The following is a 20,222-nucleotide window of genomic DNA, read 5'->3' as shown; positions in this document are numbered from 1 at the left end:
TTGTCTTTTCCATCCGTCCATGTACCTGATTGTATCTTTCATAGATTAGCATTGTCTAAATATCGAATAAACAGCCGTAGTAATAATTAATTTTAGAACAAAATAATACGTGAAGTGGGAATGGGACAAGGGCTTGTTGATAAAGAGGTCCCAACAAGAAATTAGAACGTCAACTTAGGTACAAAAAACTGTAATAAAATGCAAAACATGCATGCATCCATTTTGTTCATCTTAGCAGTTTGGCTTTTTATCAGTATCACACACTCACATAGGCTGCCGCATGCTGTATTCTGTGGTGATGTAAGCATATCATGTATTAACAAGAGAGGGTGCTGTTGCACTGCAGAGAACATACCACACAATACCTACCACCGCACACGGCAAATCAAAGATCTCTAATACCATTACTGTTCATAATAAATGTCAACCGGCATTAAGAATGCCAAGGACAAATACTTGAGCTAATAACCCTGCATAATTATTGAGACACGATGATGAAATGTTGGGAAATTGGATGTTAAGGCATTTCTTTCTCCCTCTTTCAAATGAGCGTCTTGCTGAGTTTCAAGTGGAGCATGAAGCCTACGAGGAAGCTGAGTTCTGACTTGAGATATGATTTGTCAGGTTTTAAAGGGATTTTGACACCTCAAAAGTTTGAACAATCTTTCATAATTGTGTGACAAATGTAGACAGATTGTTCTATTTTTGAGCTCTGCTCCCAGATTTTTTTTTTTTAATACATATTTTTTAGGAGTAAGAGAGCAGCTCTCCCTCATATTTATTTATTTATTTATTCTTTTTTTTTCATGACAGTGAACAGAGATGGAATGTGAAGAGAGAAAGATGCAACAACACAGCATGAGTTGCAAGCATTGTATTTTATTGATTGTTGGTTGTGAAGACATACTGCGTATGTGCCAGGTTGCTTTCTTATAAAATATATTTTGGATTTAGGAGGATTGAAAGTTTTCACAAATGACAAATTATTGCTTTACAAAGATAACATGTCACAAGCACAGAATTTTGGATTTCACTGAACACATTTTCGTCTGCCAGATAAATGATAACGCTGCATAATTGTTTGCTGTCAAAATACTGTCTCAGAACTTCAGTACAGATCAGTTAGCCTAATACTCACTGAAGAATGCTTGAACATTTTAAAGGTTTATTTGTCAAAACACAGTCTTCTGAGAACGATTGCGAAGAAAAAAAATAAAGAGAAAAAATAACAGCATGCAAAGGATCATCTTCAGCACAGGGACAAAAGACAAGATGGATCCCTCTACGAGTGCCACAACAAACTGTCAACTTAGAATAAGATTGTCCCGTCAAGCCTGTTTAAATAAGCCTGTTAACATGGCACTCTGACATCTTGCAATGGAGTGCCATGTCAGGCAGAATGTTGTGTCTTCTCCTCCCATGGTGATGGCAAATTGATTTTACACTGCAACATTTTTAGTCAAGCAACTGACTAGAAAGAAAGACTTAACATATTGCACGCGTAGCAGGACAGTATCTTACTGCAGAGATGTGTGTTTCCCGTTCAACGATCCAGGTGGACTTGACAAATCACACGCTTGAGGAACTACCCCACAAACTATATAGCCTTTAAGTGACACTGACGGTGATAAAGTAGTTAGCTGCACTTTCATAAGTCCAGCGTTAATACAAAGAATGACAGTTGCTTTTCTCGTCTGATCAAAGGCAGCAGACAAGTGCTGTAGAATGTTTCCCCCTCCATCCTCACCCTAAACCTTGTCTCGATCTAATGATAGTTGAATACATTGTCATCTCATTATCTTTGAAGAGGGGAAAGATCCCTCCCGTATGAGTGGGCACTGTGTCTCTTGCCATCAGACGGGCCCTGAGATTGGTGAAGCGCATTCTCGTCTCATTATGTTGAGTGAGAGATATCAGACACATCCCATCTGCCTAACGCCTTCCACACACATGCCGCCATGCCTCATCCATACAAGCTGGTGCAGAAATTCTGTGAGTAGTTTATCTGTAATTGTAAAACTCAGCTATGAAACTGGTATTTAGGTTGCAGGTTCGGATGTTATTAACTAAATCATTGTGTTGTTAAATATCACAGTCAGTACTGAGAGAATATAGATTTACGTTTGCTTGGATGAGCACATGCAGGGCTGTTTTCACAGTCGTAACCATCAAAGAGCCTCAGAGTGTAAGACATGCATCTAGTCTGCGTCTCATATTATCATTAATATTGCAGCATATCATGTAGTTTATTACTTAATGCCTTTAAAATAGTACACAAAACCCATTTACCCCCCCAGCAACTGGCTGAAAGGCTTTTTCTGGTTCCTTCTGACGAATGCAAAGAGAACAAAATCTGCAGTCCCTCTCTGGGGTACAGAAACAGAACAGGTTTTTTCCCCAAAATCTGAACACTTAAGAGAATCACACAATCTGATGCAACATTACCACTTAATTTCAACCCTAGAAATGAACATGGATGAATAGTTTCATGTGGCTCATACTTTTTTAATTTTTTTTATTTTTCAATTTAGACAAAGAGTTTAATTAGATTCAGAGATCCTTTTGGCACATGTGTGACTATTCTAATATGAATGAATTGTGCTCAAAGCCAACAATAAATCGTCACAGAAATGCCAAATTGGTCCGAGTTTCTCTTGACTGACTTTAACAGATGTCATGGGCCGATTGCCAAAACATCTTATCGTGGACACAGTACAGCGGAACCACAACACTGATCTACATGATGGATGTCAGATCAAAATGAATCCAGCCATAGTTTTACCAGCTTTGAATTCATGCATGGGGAAGCCTGTCAGGGGCGAGAGATGATGTGGACACTGGCTCTCACTGTTTGTCAAGATTTTACATCCCTCCCCCTCGCTACTCGTTTGAAGCTAGTCATCTGCTGTCTAGCAGCTTGCTGCCAATACGCCTGAGAATCTAGATTCAACATTTGTGGACTTCTTACAGGAATGAATGCAATTAGACTGTTTTGTGGGTGTAAAGCATCTCTTTGCATACACCATGCAATCTATCATTTTAATGGGCCTCAACTTTTCCAGGAAATGCGCTTTAATTTGGTAACTACATTTGTCTATTCCTTATGTTACATGTCTAAGTCAGACAGTAAACTAGTGACCCATTAATGGCATTTTTCCATAGCAGTTTCGCCTCTTTAGAAGGCTGGGGGGGAGTAAAGAAACAGCAGTAAGAGGGACTTTTGAAAGTTGAGCATCAAATGATGTGTTGACATAAAATGAAATAATGAGGAGGCATCAAAACCTGAAAAACATCACCTACGCAAACAGCCCATTCCTTTAAATGAGATCTGTTGTTGTCTGCCTGACACAGCTGTGAAGACAAAGTTGCTCTTGTCCAACTAACTTTCTAAGCCTTTGCAGCATCCATAATTCAGAAAACATCATGTCCACTTCAATAACACAAGCCCCATGAAGGACACACAGGATATACATTTACTGCCTCTTTTTTCAGATAAATCTTTACAATAGGAAGAAAAAACATCTAGTATTGCTTGTGTGCCACTATTGTGCCTGCTACGCCTCTTACCCCATATGATCTTTCTCTCCGCACATTACTGCTGCCCCTGCAATGCCCGCTTACGAATTGCCTCCAGAACTAAATCACTTCCTTTGTCAAGCACGGCTGCCTTTCTTTCCCAGACCCATTGCTTACTGCTATTGTTAGTGAAGATGAACAGCCCACGACAATTAAAGGTGTGGACCATTACTTCTGTTAGAAAGAAGGTTAGGCCTCATGCTTTACAGCCTGAGGCAGAACACCGGCATATCTACATCTGTCATCCAGAGCCATAATGGAGAGCCTTGGAATGGATGAACAGGCAACAAATGTCCACTGGTCTGCACGCTCTAGGTCAGGGTTATGCAGACATGTAAGAGGTCTGAATGATGTAAGATAGGGATATTAAGGAAACATAGGCAAAATTAGACAAATGTGGTCTATTGCAAATACAGAAAACATGTCCAACAAAAAACAATGGAAATGGATCCTTGGCACGCAAAAACTGATAATCTCAGTGTCAATATCATTGGTGCAAATTTATCAGTGTTTATTTTAGCTATTACTGGAGATCATGTTTTTAAATACTTGCCCCATATTAGGTTTAATAGATCAATTTGCAATGCATTTCTGCATCAAAACATAGTGTACTTTCTTTTCCAGCAACAGCACCAGAGACTGATGGATGTATCTGTATCCATGATATAGAAAAAGGTCATTAGCTATATGTACCATCCTATGTCCCAATTCAAGGTCTCTGTTATGGTGATAAAATACTGCACAGCATAAACACTATGAATGTGTTTTAGTTGTGAATAATACTGTAAATTTCCAGTTTACATGCTAGGCGTGAACGTATGTATTTTTATATTGTTTTCTGTGTACTCTGTGGTTAAAATGAAGTCTTGTGATCATTTCAGCAGAACTACTAGTTGAAGTGATTACAACCCCATTTGCAGACAAGAGTGATAGCAGAGCTGATGACATGTAAGTGAATACGTAAAAGCCAGACAATGATGCTTATTATAGTCATGAATATGTTTTGCATAGGTAGCTCCTGTAATTAAATGTGTTGCACCAGTCTAGACTAAGTGTTTCAGCAACAGCACATTACTTAAAGGGATGAAGGTGTGGGGAGACATCTATCCGCACCCATAAGAGGAGAAATGCGACTCAGTGACCCAAATTGTCTTAATTAATGTAACATGTTGTGTCTACTCAGCTGGCTTATTAACGCAAGGTACTTGTAAGCCTACATTTAGGAATCACCTGGGTTTTGTGCATTGTTGGAAGGTGTTTAAACCCCACAGCTTCAGCGTGACAATGTAATCTCTAGAGGGCTGTTAAGATAGTTGTTGATGGTCAGTAAATACCTCTGTTGGCAGGCTGCTCGTTAAACCATAATGTCTCATTTTCTATTTCTACAAGTGTTAAATACAGAAGGCGTGATGTGTGGCTGTGAATCCTTTGGAGTTGTTTAAAAGCAGCTTTGATGGAGCTAGGCTGAGTAACAATAGTAAAGTTACATTTTTCACTGAACTCTCACAACAGTGGCTGTAAATTAGTTTTGTTATTGTGTACGGCTAGTAGCAATTTTGTACTTACATGTGCTTTCTGTATTTGCAGTGTGTCACTTTATGCTTCATATGTGTTGTAAAATTGCCGAATGTGTTGCTTGATTTATGTTTTCTTCAGTTCCATTTCGGTCAGCTCTCTTAGCCACCATAAAATGAGGATTTTTTAAGGAAGATGCAAATGTAAACACATATGTGTGATAATTATACATTGTAGATAAACATTATCTACAATGTATTATTATCACACTAATATGAGGAAATTGCAATGAAAACTGGTTCTATCGTTATTTCATTTTCTACATTGCTTTTTACTTGTTTATTCCGTCTGTCTGTTTGTTATGTTTGTGTTCAGATGAAATTCCTTGTGATATGTGCTGGACTGCTTTTAGGCATGTAGATAGATCCTCAACCAAAATACAAAAAAAAAAGGAGAGAGGACAGAAGATACACCTTAAAAAATCAATAATTAAGTGTACAGTGGCAAATATGAATATTATATCTAATCTTAATGAAACATAAAAATGTCAGAATTCATAGATTAGTTACTGAAGTTTCTAACAAATTTGGTATCATATGAGTAATGTTGCTGCAATACAGGAAGTAAATCTGTTGTAATGTTGTCTGCTTGACTGCTTTAGCTCAGACGGATTGGAAGTGAAATATTTATACATTTCAGAGAAATGTCATAACACCAGGTAATTAAACATCAGGTAATATATAGTGAGACAGCTGCCTGACCTGTTGATTTTCTGGCTTCTAATTAACACATCCTGTGCCAAGTCATTTTTTTAGATGCTAAAAGTTAACAGTAAAATACTGTTTAAGTCATAAAATTTACTGCAGTTTAGTGGCTGCCTTTTTTTTTTCTGGCATCATCTTTGGTACCAGCCTGTTGTGTTTTTATGCATCACTTCCCAGAGACTCTGTTTTTCCTGATGAGTGTTGTAATGGCCATAAAAGCTGGTGCTGTTTTCATTTCTTTCAGCCATAGTAGCCAAAACTGATTTTGTGCTACCCTATCCTCCCTTTGTTTATAGTAAAATGCCCATAAAAATATTACTTCCTGTGCAGCAAGAGATTTTCCCCAGGGACGTCCTACCAAACATGAATGATTAGAGTAAGAAAAGGAACATTTCTTTATGTAAAAAAAATGTAATGGATTCCTTGAATCTTTAAATCTTTCATATGTATCATAGAGTCGTATGTTCTTAATTTAAGATCCTATACATCAGGTTTGGCCAAGCTTAATCACTGAACAATACAGACATAACACATTGATACACATTGAGATGAAATGACGATATGTAAACGCTACAAGAAAATGAAAGTTCTGAAGTAATAATTATGTGCAAGTACAATGAAGTGATATTGCAAAACCGAACACTTCTGCTTCATTGTTTCAGCTGAAGGCAATTAGTCTATAACTACCTACAGATGGGATCTGAACAGAGACACGCCAACATTGATTTAATCAATTTTTAGAACATTTTGTTTCTACCCTGGGCAATCAGCATTACACAGGCAAAACCCACATGGCAGCTATATTGCCAGGAGGATTGCCCACGGTGGACAAAAGCTGAACCTTTCTTATCCCCCTATAGCCCAGTGTCTAAATCTGATAGCATATGCATGCAGATAACAACTTGAAAAGATTAATTCCCATCTTACTACACAATTTTTTGCAGGGAAATCTCTTGTTCTGAGAGTAGCCTAAGTCTTTTGTTACATAGCCTTTAGCTTGGTAAAGAAATTTCCCTTCAAATTCATCCTAAGGCTCATGCCTGATATCCCTGTTTGACGTGCAGTGGTGTTAAATTATTTAGGTAGAATCTGTAGTTTGTTATGAGATGGAGTTGGAAAGAAATCCTGAGATGTATCAGGTTACCAGCTATCAAGGCTGCTTTGGGTGAATTTAATATAAGATACTGTCCTTGTAAACAGTGAGTATGAATACCTGATGACATAACTTGATTTCTTTGACTGACCCAAAGCATATCACATTTTAGCATTTATACATGTATGTGAGCTGGATTTTAGTGACTGAAATCTCAAAGGTCAACATCAGCATATGCAAAATGGCTCTATGAAATATAGCATCACAGAGTCTTTGAAGAAAAGAAAAGGCTAAACTAAAAGCAAAAAAAAAAAAAAAAAAAAAAAAAAAAAAAATCAATAAAATAAAAAAATATGAAGAAAAAAACAGTGAATGCCACATTTTGAATATGTTCAGTCTCCCCTTTTCTCTTCTCCTGCACAATACTGTATGCCTTATGTCCTTCACAGCACAGGAAACCATGCATAAAGACCAGGCTTCCCAGCATGCCTCAGGCTTCCCAACATAGTTGCCAGCAGGATGCAACACTGCGAAAGGTGCTGCCTCTTTAAGTCTCCTGTGTGGCATGTTAAGCAATGGTAATCTGCCGCAGTGCAGACAATAAATTCCACTGCATAACTAAGCGTCGCCATGACATCGTACCTGGATGGAATATCATATGGGCAGATGGAGGGATAGGCGGATGGAGGCCCTTGCAGAATAAATGTGTGTCTCCAGTGTTGACACAAAAGAAGACAAAATCTGACAGCTAGTCACAGTGTCACCACTTGTCCATGTGCTGTATTAGAGAAAAAAAGAAAAGAAAAAGAGGACTGTGCATTAATTATTTCCCCCAGCTTAGTGCCGGTTTGGTCATCATGCAATTCATCTGTTCGGTGCAACAATGGGGCTCAATTCTATGACAAATCTGAAGGTCTAGGCTGTCTTCCCAGTTCCCAGAAGCTTAATAGTGTGTCATGTGGAATGATGTAATGCTAAAACACTGCAAAACTTGAGTGCTCACCAGCTTTAGTGAGGGCAGGGGAAAGAGGGAGAGACAGACTGGAGAGAGAGAGAGACAGAAGGAGACTCAAAGGGCCTGATTACTGCATATCATCTAGAATACAACTTGTACCACACAAATCTCTAGTGAGATCCCCATACTGTTGAAGGATGATAACAGAAATGAAAAGCTAGTTTGTGTTGGGGCTCTCTTAACGCAGCCGCCTCGCAGTGTTGAGGAAAGTGATCTTTGAATGTTCACTGCATGACTTAGACAGCGACTCTGCATTTATTTGACAAACTGAAAGCCATTTCAGGCTGTCACAAGCAAAATTATTTGGAACACCCTGTAGCAAGGACCTATAATCCCCAACAAAGAAAATGTTATTATTCACAACAGTGTGAAAAGAGACACACCAAAGCTGCCCTGAACTAAGTGTGGATTTTGCTACAGGGTTTTGATAATTTTTTCATGAAAGATATTAGACTGGCTTTTTATTCTTTTTACTTCTTTTAAGTATAGAAGATTAAAGGGTTGCACTCTATATCAAGCCCAGTAACACTTGATAAAACAGCTCTTTGCATAGATATTGCCTCTTACATAAAGGAAATCAGTCAATGCAGTTTCAATGTGACAGCATCCTGTCAAATGTAATGAGAAATGCCAAATCAGAAGCTATGGAATGCAGAGATTATTGCTCAATTGTTCTAATCCATTTGTATGATCTCTTGCATAAATGTGAATACCAAACTAATTATTGAGATTGTGTAGAAGCACTCACATCTGAGGAATATAACTTAAAAAGTTATACCATAATAATTAACTGATAAAAAAATGCTGCTGCTTACAAGAAGAAGCTTTAAGAAATATCATATTCTACCTTGCTGAAATTGAGGTCAAACATCAACATCAGGTTAATGAATTTCTATAAACATAGCAAGGTATTACAAGAATAACATTTTCTTCCAAGAAGTTCATGTAACCCACATCACTGTGGCATTTATTAAATCACTTGAAATGAAAATCTGATATGATTATTTTTATCTACCACTGCGGTCTGTGGGCATATTTCATTCTCATCTCACACTGTGAAAAATATGCACAAGGAATACATATCAGGTCTTGATCAGAGAATTCCAGAGAATAACCATCATAGGACGCAGTTTTTATTACATTACCAACCAAATTACATTATATCATTAGGCAACATAATTGCAGTTTATTTTTTTTAATCAATCATAGAGAAAAACATTAGATCCAAGGTATAATGAGGTCTGGTTCTTAAAAGGTCTCATAAGAGTAGTTTCTTCATGGTAAGTCTTTATTATTGCTTCGTACAGAAATCAATTACAGTTTTATAGAGATTCTTGATCCCTTATGAGAAATTCAGTAAGGAACACTTTGCATTTTTACAAGTCTTCAGGATCTCGAAGGCAAATAAAAATGTTCACTGGTGACATATTCAAGGTGTTTCGAAGCCAAATGCATGCTGGGACAAGCCTCTTAATAATAATCATGATAATAATAATGATAATGAAAACAAACTCCAGTACAATTTCCTCTACGAACCACTAAAAGCGCATCCAGCAGTTCATACTGAAATACTATTTCTGTGAGTTTTTAGTGGCTGTATGGCAAGCTTGGTATCCAGCATTCATGGTCGATTTTCTATTTCAATTCAGATCCCAGACCAATTTGTTGCAGGCCGTAGAAACACACTCTTTACTATGCATGGTGTTCTAATACCCTTGGTCCATTTTGGACAAAAGGCAGAGCAGAGAGCCAGGGGCATTTCATTTCATGCTCTGCCTCCTCAACCCCAGATGTTCACCTCGAAAACATCTCCACTGATACAGGTAGAAGCTTAATGGCCTGCAAATTGCCCCGAGCTCAGGTAATGAAATGCAACCTCTGTATAATTTTAATTGAGAACTCTGGATGGAAATCAAATGATAATGTGCTCCATGCATGGAAAGTTTTCAAGTAACAGTGAAATTTGTGTCTGGTGTGTAAGTGCAGCTTGGGCTAAGGTAAATGGCTTTTTTCCTTTTGAGCCTCTCTTCATTTTAATTGTGGATTGCACGGTGTAATAAACAGGTTGGTCATGACTTAGCATCTGGTAAATGAAGCGAAGGATGTACACACCTCTGAATGCACAACGGTGCCCCATATTTACAATTCAATCCGACAGGGTGCCTATTAGAAGCCATAAAGCTGCTCAACTGTTAGATAAGATACCCTCAATAACTCCCACCCCTCCCCTCCATCTCCCCCTCCCCCTCGACACAGACATACACACTCAATACCTGCACTTAACACTGTTCAGTCAATGCATCTTCATTCATATAGCATGCTTTCTCTGTGTTGTCTATTACAAATGGGCCTATTTGTTGTACTAAATAAGGATCAGCACAGCGCAGTTCCTTTATATGTAATAACCTGACCTTGTTTGGGTGATGCAGTTCACAGCAACCCAAAGAGCTGAGCTGTGGAGTGAAAGAGGTAGGCAGAGGTTTCAGTGTCCTTGAGGACTGATCAATAGCATGTCCGTTGACTATTACTTTAAACTGCATTCATTGTTTTTTTGGCTTCAGGGGCATCACAACAATATGTAACACCTGAAATATTCTCACCTTTTAAATGTGACATGGCAAACATGTCATTTGACATGAACATTACCTTGGAGTTGTGTTTCAGACGACCTGACACCAATACGCTCCTTTCACAGTCTCTGTTTGGGAAACAGTTGGCCTTTTAGCTGCTAAATGTGCTACTTTTAGGCTCCGCGTCCCCAGCTTATGGGCTAACTTCGCGTGCCTGCTGATAAGTGCTGAGCAAGTAGTATGCTGTGGGTTTATTCTCTGTTGGTTTAACACCTTCCACATTACACCTGGTGATCTTTTCCATAGCAATACAAAAATATTCAGTGGTGCAACTTTAGCAATATAATTATTACCAGCTTTTATGCAATAACCACAAGAAGCTTCATCCTCCTCTAAGCTGTACTAAACTAGATTTACTATAGGAGTTTGTTGATTAAAAGTCAACAAGTATCAGCAATGAGGATATGCTGTGGGTGCACTGCACGGCTGTGGGACAGGGTTAGAGGACTCTTGGCAAACCAGATGTTGTCAAACTGTCAATCCAACCCTCGACACTAGAACAAAGATAGCACTTGAACCAAAACTTCAGTGACAGTGACGTAATTAAAAGCAAGGTGCGTATGTTGAGATACAGCGTTAAGTGTTTGACACTACTGAGAGCCAGGCTTGTGAACACTTTACCAAAAAGCAATTTATATGTGGTAAACTATGTGTTCCTGGCTGTGTCTTTTGACATGAGGTGCAAACTAACTGAAGTACTATCATCTCCAGACGCTTAATTGTCACCTGTCTCACCTCTCCCAGATGTTCACGAGAGTCCTAATGATGTGCAGAGTGCGCATCTCTCTTTCTTTCTCTCACGTTCCAGTGTGCCTCAGGAAGAGGGTGAAATTCGTGCTCTGCCTGAAAGTTGACTCTCAAGTATGTTGTTCACAAGCACACACATATACGCACACATAGATACATACACTTAGGGCATGGATGGACCATATTTGAAAACCTTCTGACAGGCAGCAGGTGACGGCGCCAAGGCCAGCTGCTTCTGCCCCACCTCTGCTCAGCTGTCCGAGCCCAGAGCAGCCTTTGAACAGCCTATTACCCCAACACAGCACCGGGGGAAAGCAATCAGCTCCAGAGGTACACCGCTCTCACACCAGATGGTGTGGGAGATGAATCGAGCCATTATATTAGTGCTGGATAATTCCTCAGATGAAGCTAATTAAAAAGAAAAATAAGTACTATCCTCCCTCTTCTTACCTCCTTTGCAATCTGAATGGAAACTCCACTGACACTCTTTCACTTTATGTAAAAAAAAAAAGAAGAGATTTTTCCTCCAAACATCAAGAAATGAAAACTTTCTTTATAAAATGAGATTGGTGGTGTTTTAAAATCACCTGTCCTTAACAAAAAAAATATTGGCAGCACAATCTGATGCCTCGTTTATACGCTTTACAGACTAGAACCTATGTATTTTAATTAAAACTGAATGAGATCATAATCTGATGAGTTCATCAGCTGATTCTTAGAATGCTTTGGGATTTAACACAGCAACTGCACAGGCAGTTAGATTATATAGAGATGAAGATGTTAAGCAATTCTTTTGAAATATAAAAGCTTTCTACAGCTTCGTAACAGTAAAGGTTTGACAGTACCCTTTTTTAAAAAAAATTACAATGAATGTGAAATGCACAGCATGCTGTCACTCTCATTTTAACACCTCTGGAGTTCTAGTTTACATGGCCAGTCGTGAAATTAGCTTTGTCCCCTTTTACTGTTTGTAGTCACATCTTGAAAAATATAGCTGCAAAAGTGTGTCAAGGAGCTCTGTAAATATGGTACCTGCATTGGCTTAAGCCCAAGCAGACAGAGACAGGCGACATCCAGAATGTGAATCTCAGTTAGCTTTAAAGGATTTAGGTAAACTCTGAGACAGTGCTTATTGCTCTCTTATCCACTTTTGTGTTAATGAAAAGCATGTCCTGAATCTGTCAAGGGAGATTAGGTGAATATTATTACTATTGTCCTTTTGCCAATGTAGATTCACTGTATCCACAGGGATTATAGTACAACCTATCCCAACGTGTATTACCTCTCTCTGCCAAGGAAACTTAAAAAGGTTGAGCTGATGATAAGGACTACAAATCATGTCACAGCAAATTCAGACTGCATCAAACTCTGAGAGTTGATCGTATTTTTGACCACCTCAATGTAGTGTCCCCAGATCAAAGTACCAAACTTCGGATGGAAGCAGGACAACCTTGGCCATGACTCAAACACTATGCGCTATGTTTTGAAAGTCAGACTTTAATTACATTTTTACCTATTGGGTTTTCTATAATGGGACACAGTTTGCTTTAAAATTAGATGATTAACTAAAGAAACAGCAACACACAAATTTATATAGAGTTGAAAACAACAGACTGTTAACCAAGTGGAAATCTTTGTGAAAATAACCCAGTACCAAAAAAAATGCAGTTCCTCAAACGTCCACTGGAGGCTGGCTACAGAATGAGTCAGTCTCCATAAGTCCCAATGTTAAAATGCCCAATATTAGAGCAGAAATAAACATGTTTACAGCCTGGTACCAAAAAACTATTTTGGTGTCTATAGCTAGTTTCCCTGTTCATGAAACCTGCACTGAGGGTGGATTAATATATAACTAATCTGTTCAAATTATTTTAAGGCTTAAATTATGTGTAATTAAGAACCTGTCCACTTTGACTGACAGGTGCTGTTACGACTGGCTTGTTTGAGCTTGTTCCTTCAGCTCCACCCATGTTCCTGGTCTTTGGTGACGTCATGGATGCTATGTCTATGTTTTAGACTGCCTACTGTCTATCATACAAACATGATGTTTGCATATCAGTATACCAGTATGTATATAATGTAGTCTAAATACTTATTAGGGGAACTACAGTTATGTCCATTGTTTTGTAAATGCTCTATAATCAACAGACACGATAGATTTTTGAAATAATCTTTATTATATTAAGATTATTCATGATTTAGTCAGTTACATTTTACTGTATACACAGTCTTTAGAAAAGAAGAGCTATCTACAATCCCCCGATGATGATGTGCACCATAAAATCTCAGACTGATTTCTCACTCTGACGTCAGACATCAGTTCTACAATAGTCAGTGCCTCGCTTTTGTTAGTCTTTGGTGTTGAACAGTTTTCCACAGCAGCTCACATAAATAAGGCTAACAAGGTCTTCAGCTGCTCTGAAAATTCTTCTCTCTCTCAGTGGCCCAATACCACAGGACAGACTCACTGTGTTGATGTTTCCTTTAGATATCACCAAAAGGGCTAAATTATTTGTATTCAGAAATGTGCTATGCTGGAACTCAACTGATTATCAACCTGGTAAAACATCATAAATATTTAAATAACTCATCTCTAGCTCATACCCCATAGCTTTTGAAATCAAGGGCAAAAAGCTCTTTGGCCTTAATTCCAAGAACACCTGGAGATACCCTCAAGGTATCAAATCAAATTAATTATATCTTGCATAAACTTGGATATAATCTGTAAGCATGAAGCCATTTCTAGGCTGGACATTTAATGTATTTGGAGATAATTAATTTGATGTTTTTGTCTTCTGTTTCTTTTTAATGTTTCTATTGATAAAAACATATGTCTATAACAACCTCATATCCTTTAGGTTAGCTTCATCCTTTGGTTCAGAATAAAGTCTATCTAAAAAAAAAAATCTGATTACTCACCTACCCACACCCACTGAAAGATTTACAATGGGATTAAAGCAATCTAAAGTCTTTTTTCAGAACTGAAGGTACTTCATTCACAGCAGCTGTAAATTATGGCACATGCCAGTTCAGAGGAGTGAATCACAGTTATCAAAGGTTTTACTGCTTACTTGAACACTTACACTGCAATGTGTTGGGTTGAGAGTAGCAACGGTTCGTGCACATGTTCAGCATTAAAAAAAAAGAAGAAAAAAAACTCGACAAAAAGCTGGCGGAGGATGTCAGCTAGAAATAGAAAAAAGTTGAACGCATCTTCAAAATGCAAAGCAGCCAATTATGCAGTCTGTGTAAGTTGGTGTTAGTCGAATATATATCACAGGCATGACAGTTGCTGTCTGTGAACTGTACAGCACATAAACTTTATTTTAAGGTACACGTGCAGTGGTCAGTCAAAAAAAAAAGGATTCAAATGAAGACCTAACCTCAAGTCTTTTATTGAAATCCTACCATATTCTAATACTTTGCAGAGCTTAAACCTGCAATTTAACAATGTAAAACTGAATCAAGCCTTCTGCTTCGATTGACAGGCTACTTTTTTTTTTTTTTTTACAGATCCATCACTGCTCCTAGTGAGTATTACTCTAAACGCAACTCAGATCTGAGGGATCTTATGTGAGTACGCACAAGCAGCGTGTTAAGAGTGTGTACATGTTCACATTGGAGAAGGGTGGTGCATTTTAAAACACAGTATTATCTTAAATTTCTTGAACAGTTTCAATGATGTTTCACCTTATAATTCTGATATTACACTGAGGTCACATCATCGGTCTGTGTCTTGTCAAGATAAGTTTTGTGCTTCAAACTTAGTTCAGAGCCTTGAAGAGGACTGAAGGCACAAATGAGACTGTCAGCGCCACAGGTTACAGGCTATCCCCGAAGCTAAGATGTGCTTAAAAATTCATAGAGTATCGATCCTTACACTCAAGCAAAGTAAAACACCACATATAAAGGCAATATTGATGTATACAGTACCTGAAGTATAATGTTTAACATATAAGTTCAGGAGAGCAAATATTATGGGTCCAAGAGGAGGATGCTCAGGTTTCAGCTATTACTCATGCGATGTCCTCTAGCCTCTGTGCAGAACAGCTTTTTTAGTTGTTCTGCTTGCACAACAGCGAATAGAACAAAGATATAGGAATATTGAAGTAGATCTATATAACAAAACAAAAGAAAAAACAAAACAAAAATCAAACATTTATAAATAGGCAGAGATTAGCCATTTACTGAAGCACAAGTCGTTTTACTCAGAATTCTTTTCCTGGGTGTGAAAAGAATCAATCAAGCCGTTCATTTCCTTCCCTCTGTTCAACAGTAATTCTAGGCCGGTGCTCAGCCCTGTTTAGCAATAACATCTAATCATGCAAATGGCATCAAAAGTGCCACTTTTGTCTCTTTCACAGGTGACTCTATGCTCACACGACGCTGGCTTTTACATCCGTACACATCTACGCAAAACCAGCACATGCGAACACTCAAACATGCATACTATAGACAAACATCACAAAATTTCCATACAGTTGTCGTTAACAGCAATTCCATCATGCAGAGGTTGTTGGGCTACATGAGTGGTATACAATCAGTGGAAAAAGTAATCCATAAAATAGCCATGCACTTGTCCAAGGTGTAATTTCCATTTCAAAATGTGATTGCATGCAGTTGCTGAGTGAATTGTAAGTGAATTGGAATGCTGTTTGTATTTCTTTTTCAGATTGATTTTCTTATCACCAGCTGGATATACTGCATGATTTAGAATGTTTTTCTTGCATCTTATCATACAAGATGCGAGTTATGGACTGTTCTATCTGGTAATTACGGTAATTTTTGTTTCTTTGTTGGAGACACAAAACTGACGTTGATATTTAATTGCGCGTCTAAAATCTCACTATTTGGCTTTGGTCAGACACGTAAGCGACCATATAAATGTAAATTAAAAACACACAAAAATAGTATATGCAAAATAGATATGAACATACAGTAAATGCAAACCTTGAAATGCTAATATTTTGCAAGTCTCTAGAGTTTCCCTGACAGATATTCAGAAGAATAGTTTGATGTTTATGTAAATCATATCTTGCTGACAGATGTAATGCTGTCTTTGGAAGTGCAAACAAAGAAAAACTGGGGAAAGTAAGCACTGAAGAGCATGTCTATTGTTTCGACAGCTTCTGTCCCCAGCATCTGGCATCAAGCGCGAACAGCATGTCAGGATTAATGAAATGTAACTTTTATTGATCTACAGCATGCAGTATATAAATATATACTTCTTTAGAAACTGCAGGCACTCATGTAGTACCCAGCAGCGAGTGCAAGCTCAGTTTGTAAAGTTTCTGAAGTTTTAGGGCTGCAAACTCAAAAGACAAGGGTTGAGCCATACTGTACCACAATTTAAAAACAAATGTTCAGCACACGGTTTAGGGAATAGATAATCTTAATGTCTTCCTTGCTATATTCTGGGGCTTTAAATTCCAATCAATGAAGTGAAATTAAAGACCATGTGAATGACTTTCAGTGCGAGTCGACTGAGCGGACTTGTTAGTGGGAGCAGGGGCACGGTGACAAGAGCGTGGCAGAGACTGCTCCCTCACTCTCTTCTCCCCATTTAATTTTCCAATCCACTTCCTCCACATAGTTAGGAGAAGTGAGTTTTGTTCTGGTTTGATACACCATCTAATGAGACCTACTAAGAGCCTGTTGAAATCATTCCCTAATAACACATTCTGAAGCCTTCGAATGAAGAATATTTTTCCTCTATCTCTCCATTCATGGTTTAATATATTCTTTCACTCACCTCTGTTCCATTTCCTTTCCTCCACTTCCATTAACCATATTTCTGGGCAGAAAAAAAAAAAGATTTAAAAATAATCATTACACTTTGATTTGATATGATTTTAACAAGCAATGCGTTTTGGTTTTACAGCATGTGGTCACTGGCTGCTGACTCCAAAAAAAAAACCTCGAAAGAAGACACAGCACAAGACCACAAAATGAGCAGTGCGGGATTTTAGATTTTCTACGCAGAGATTCACAGATACAAGAGTTGATGTAAGCACAACTTCTTATCTCGATACGGCCACAAGCTTTACCAAGTAACCTTGATTTGATCCAAGATTGGTCACACATCTACCATGAAAATATACTAAGATCGTGTGTATCGGGCATCTACTCTACAGTACAGGCATGTGATGCTTTCAACAAATAATTAATTATTCAACACTATGCATAAACAGATGCCCTATTGAACTGACTGGTACATGACAGCATAGCTTGTCCACCCTTAATCCATTCCACTTGCTTGACACACTCCAGCTGTAACAAGAACAAGTGACCTGACCCGTGCTGCTATATGCTGTCTGGTTAAAACCTTTCTGTGGTTTAAATGTTATCTGTTCCAAAGATAAAGCGCCCTCCCCTCCACTTCCTTGGGCTTTGGGTATTAGTTACAGCTGAAACACTGGTTGGTATTCCGCTTTGACTCCTGGAATTGTGTCGGCACCTTGACGTTTGATTGGATCTGTGCAAATACATGTATATGCAAATTTGCCAGATATCAGTTCTTGCTCGGGGTGAAATAGGAAACAGTGGTTGCATTCTGACGAGTCTGCTGCATGGACTTTCCCTCTCTTCCTCCTTAGAGAGCAGCATTTGGTGATCTATAAATTCCCAGTAAATCTTAGAGCCTGGGTGCCTTCCCTGACATTTCCACGCTCCCACATAGCATATTTTTAAGAAGGTAAAATCCATAATCTGTGTCAATGGTATCACACGGTGTATTTGCAGGGGGCTCCGTATGCAATAAACTGGCCATGGATGCAGTGCAGAGGCTCAGAGGAGGTAAAAATGTTTGTTCTTACCTCTGTTGTCATACTCGCGCCTCAGGGCCTACACCAGACTTACTCATACCTCTGCAGAGACAATCCAATATTCCGCTTACTATTCTGCAAAGATGGTCATGCAACAAGACGAAATATAATCATATTTATAAAAATGATGCATGTATGAGTGTGCTGAATAGAAACAGTGCTATTATCGATAATAGAAAATAACATATAGTTCACATATGTGATATAGACATACTCAGTTATGCAACATTGCGTAACATATTGCATATGAGATTATACAGTAAATGTACAAAATATAACATGTCTCTATAAAATGTAAAACTAAACAGCATGTAATTATGTGGTTTTTATAATACACTATATATCAGTATCTTTGCAGAAACTCTATACTGCTGTTACCAAATGAGGATACATTACGTCATTCTTTACACAAAAAGGTAGAGTAGCATTTTGTAAGTAATTCAACTGAATATAAAAAGAGCCCAGAAATACTTCCCCGCCAGTGTCCCATTCTTCTCATGTAATGACGGCTCAAAGTCTACACATATTCATTTGTGGTATTTGGATTTAGATGCGTTGCTCCTTTGACATTCATTCTTGCAGATAAGAACAGATAATTGTATATGATATCCACTAAAAAGCGGTTCTACTGCTGTGTCTGTGCATCTATGCAGTCTGACAGTGGTAATCATTAGTCTTTCAGAGATCTTTGCAATTAATCTATCTTGACATGATAATTTGCGTCATTTCTATTTGAGGTGTTTTCGTGAACCTTTGCTCAGCATGGTGGCACGGCGGTGTGTGTCTGTAGAAGAAACAAGAGGCAGATGCATTCAGTGTTCCAGTCTGTCAGCACCACACAGGCTGTTACCAGCAGAAATCAGAACAGAACGGGCCTTCCAGGTTTTGTTCATCCTGCCACCAAATTACACTTGACAAGTGGAGGGAAAAATTGCTTGATTGATGAATAAAGTAATTCTCTACCTGTAATTAATACACTACTAATGGCTATCCATTTGTCTTCCATACTGCGCAGCAAAACCCAGAGGATGGTGGGGAAACATATTGTGAGGAAGGCTCCAAACTGACCACCCTGTGTTGTGAAAGATTGGGTTTCCTTTGTGAGATTTTGTTACCTAATGGCTTGTCGGGAAGCCATAGGGACAATGTAATGGACCATGTAATGGATAAAGGATTGTATTGATGAGCATGTGTTGACCTAACAATATTGATCTAGAGAACTGATATTGATAAATGCAAAAAAACATTTTCTGGTGAAACACTAATGCAGGTTTTGTGATTCATGCAATGAATAGCTCAAAGCTTGTGCATCAATGTTAAGCAAAAATCTGTGACATTTTCATAATGTGTGTTTGGATACCTGTCTAACTGTATAAAATATAATTAATGTAAAAGCTTTTACATGTTCTGCTCCAAACACAGAGGTCTCAGAAGGTGGTGCCATGCATTTCTATGAACATTTGTTTGAACACAAGAAAAACTAAGCTGCTATAATGAGCAGTGATGCCCACTAAGGTTGAGCGGACAAATCAAACACCACATACAGACACTCAAACTTAAGAAATAGGAAATCAAAGTAAAAAAAAAACAAAAAAAACAAGCTAAACACACTGTTTGACTGAGAGGATATATCCAGGGAGCTTAGTTCAGCAACACCACAGTAATGAGTTCCAAAGACAGGAGTAAAACAACAGAAACTATTCGGAAAAGTCATTATTTTAAGTTTAAAAGGAGAGGGATTACTCCAGCCATTAAAATCAGATAGATGAGATGGTCAGTTCGACAGATAAACAGAGATAGATAACAGAGTATCTAATCAAAAAATGTGAGCACGGTATGATGAGAGCGAGGGAGAAAGGGTAGAGGGACAAAGAAAAGAGAAGAGACGAGATTGTGATGGATGACACAACATCCAGCATAGTATCATATCTCTGTGGATTAAATGCTCTGGGAAGATGGCCCCGGAGTGTGCTTGTGCATATCATTAAGCCCCATGAAGAGGAGGAGGGCACGTTAGAGCTGCTGCCAGGCCAAGTGCACGGATAGGCCACGTCTCAC

The sequence above is a fragment of the Larimichthys crocea genome, chromosome I, assembly GCF_000972845.2.
Source record: "Larimichthys crocea isolate SSNF chromosome I, L_crocea_2.0, whole genome shotgun sequence".
Taxonomy (NCBI): domain Eukaryota; kingdom Metazoa; phylum Chordata; class Actinopteri; family Sciaenidae; genus Larimichthys; species Larimichthys crocea.
This window is presented reverse-complemented; position numbering follows the sequence as displayed.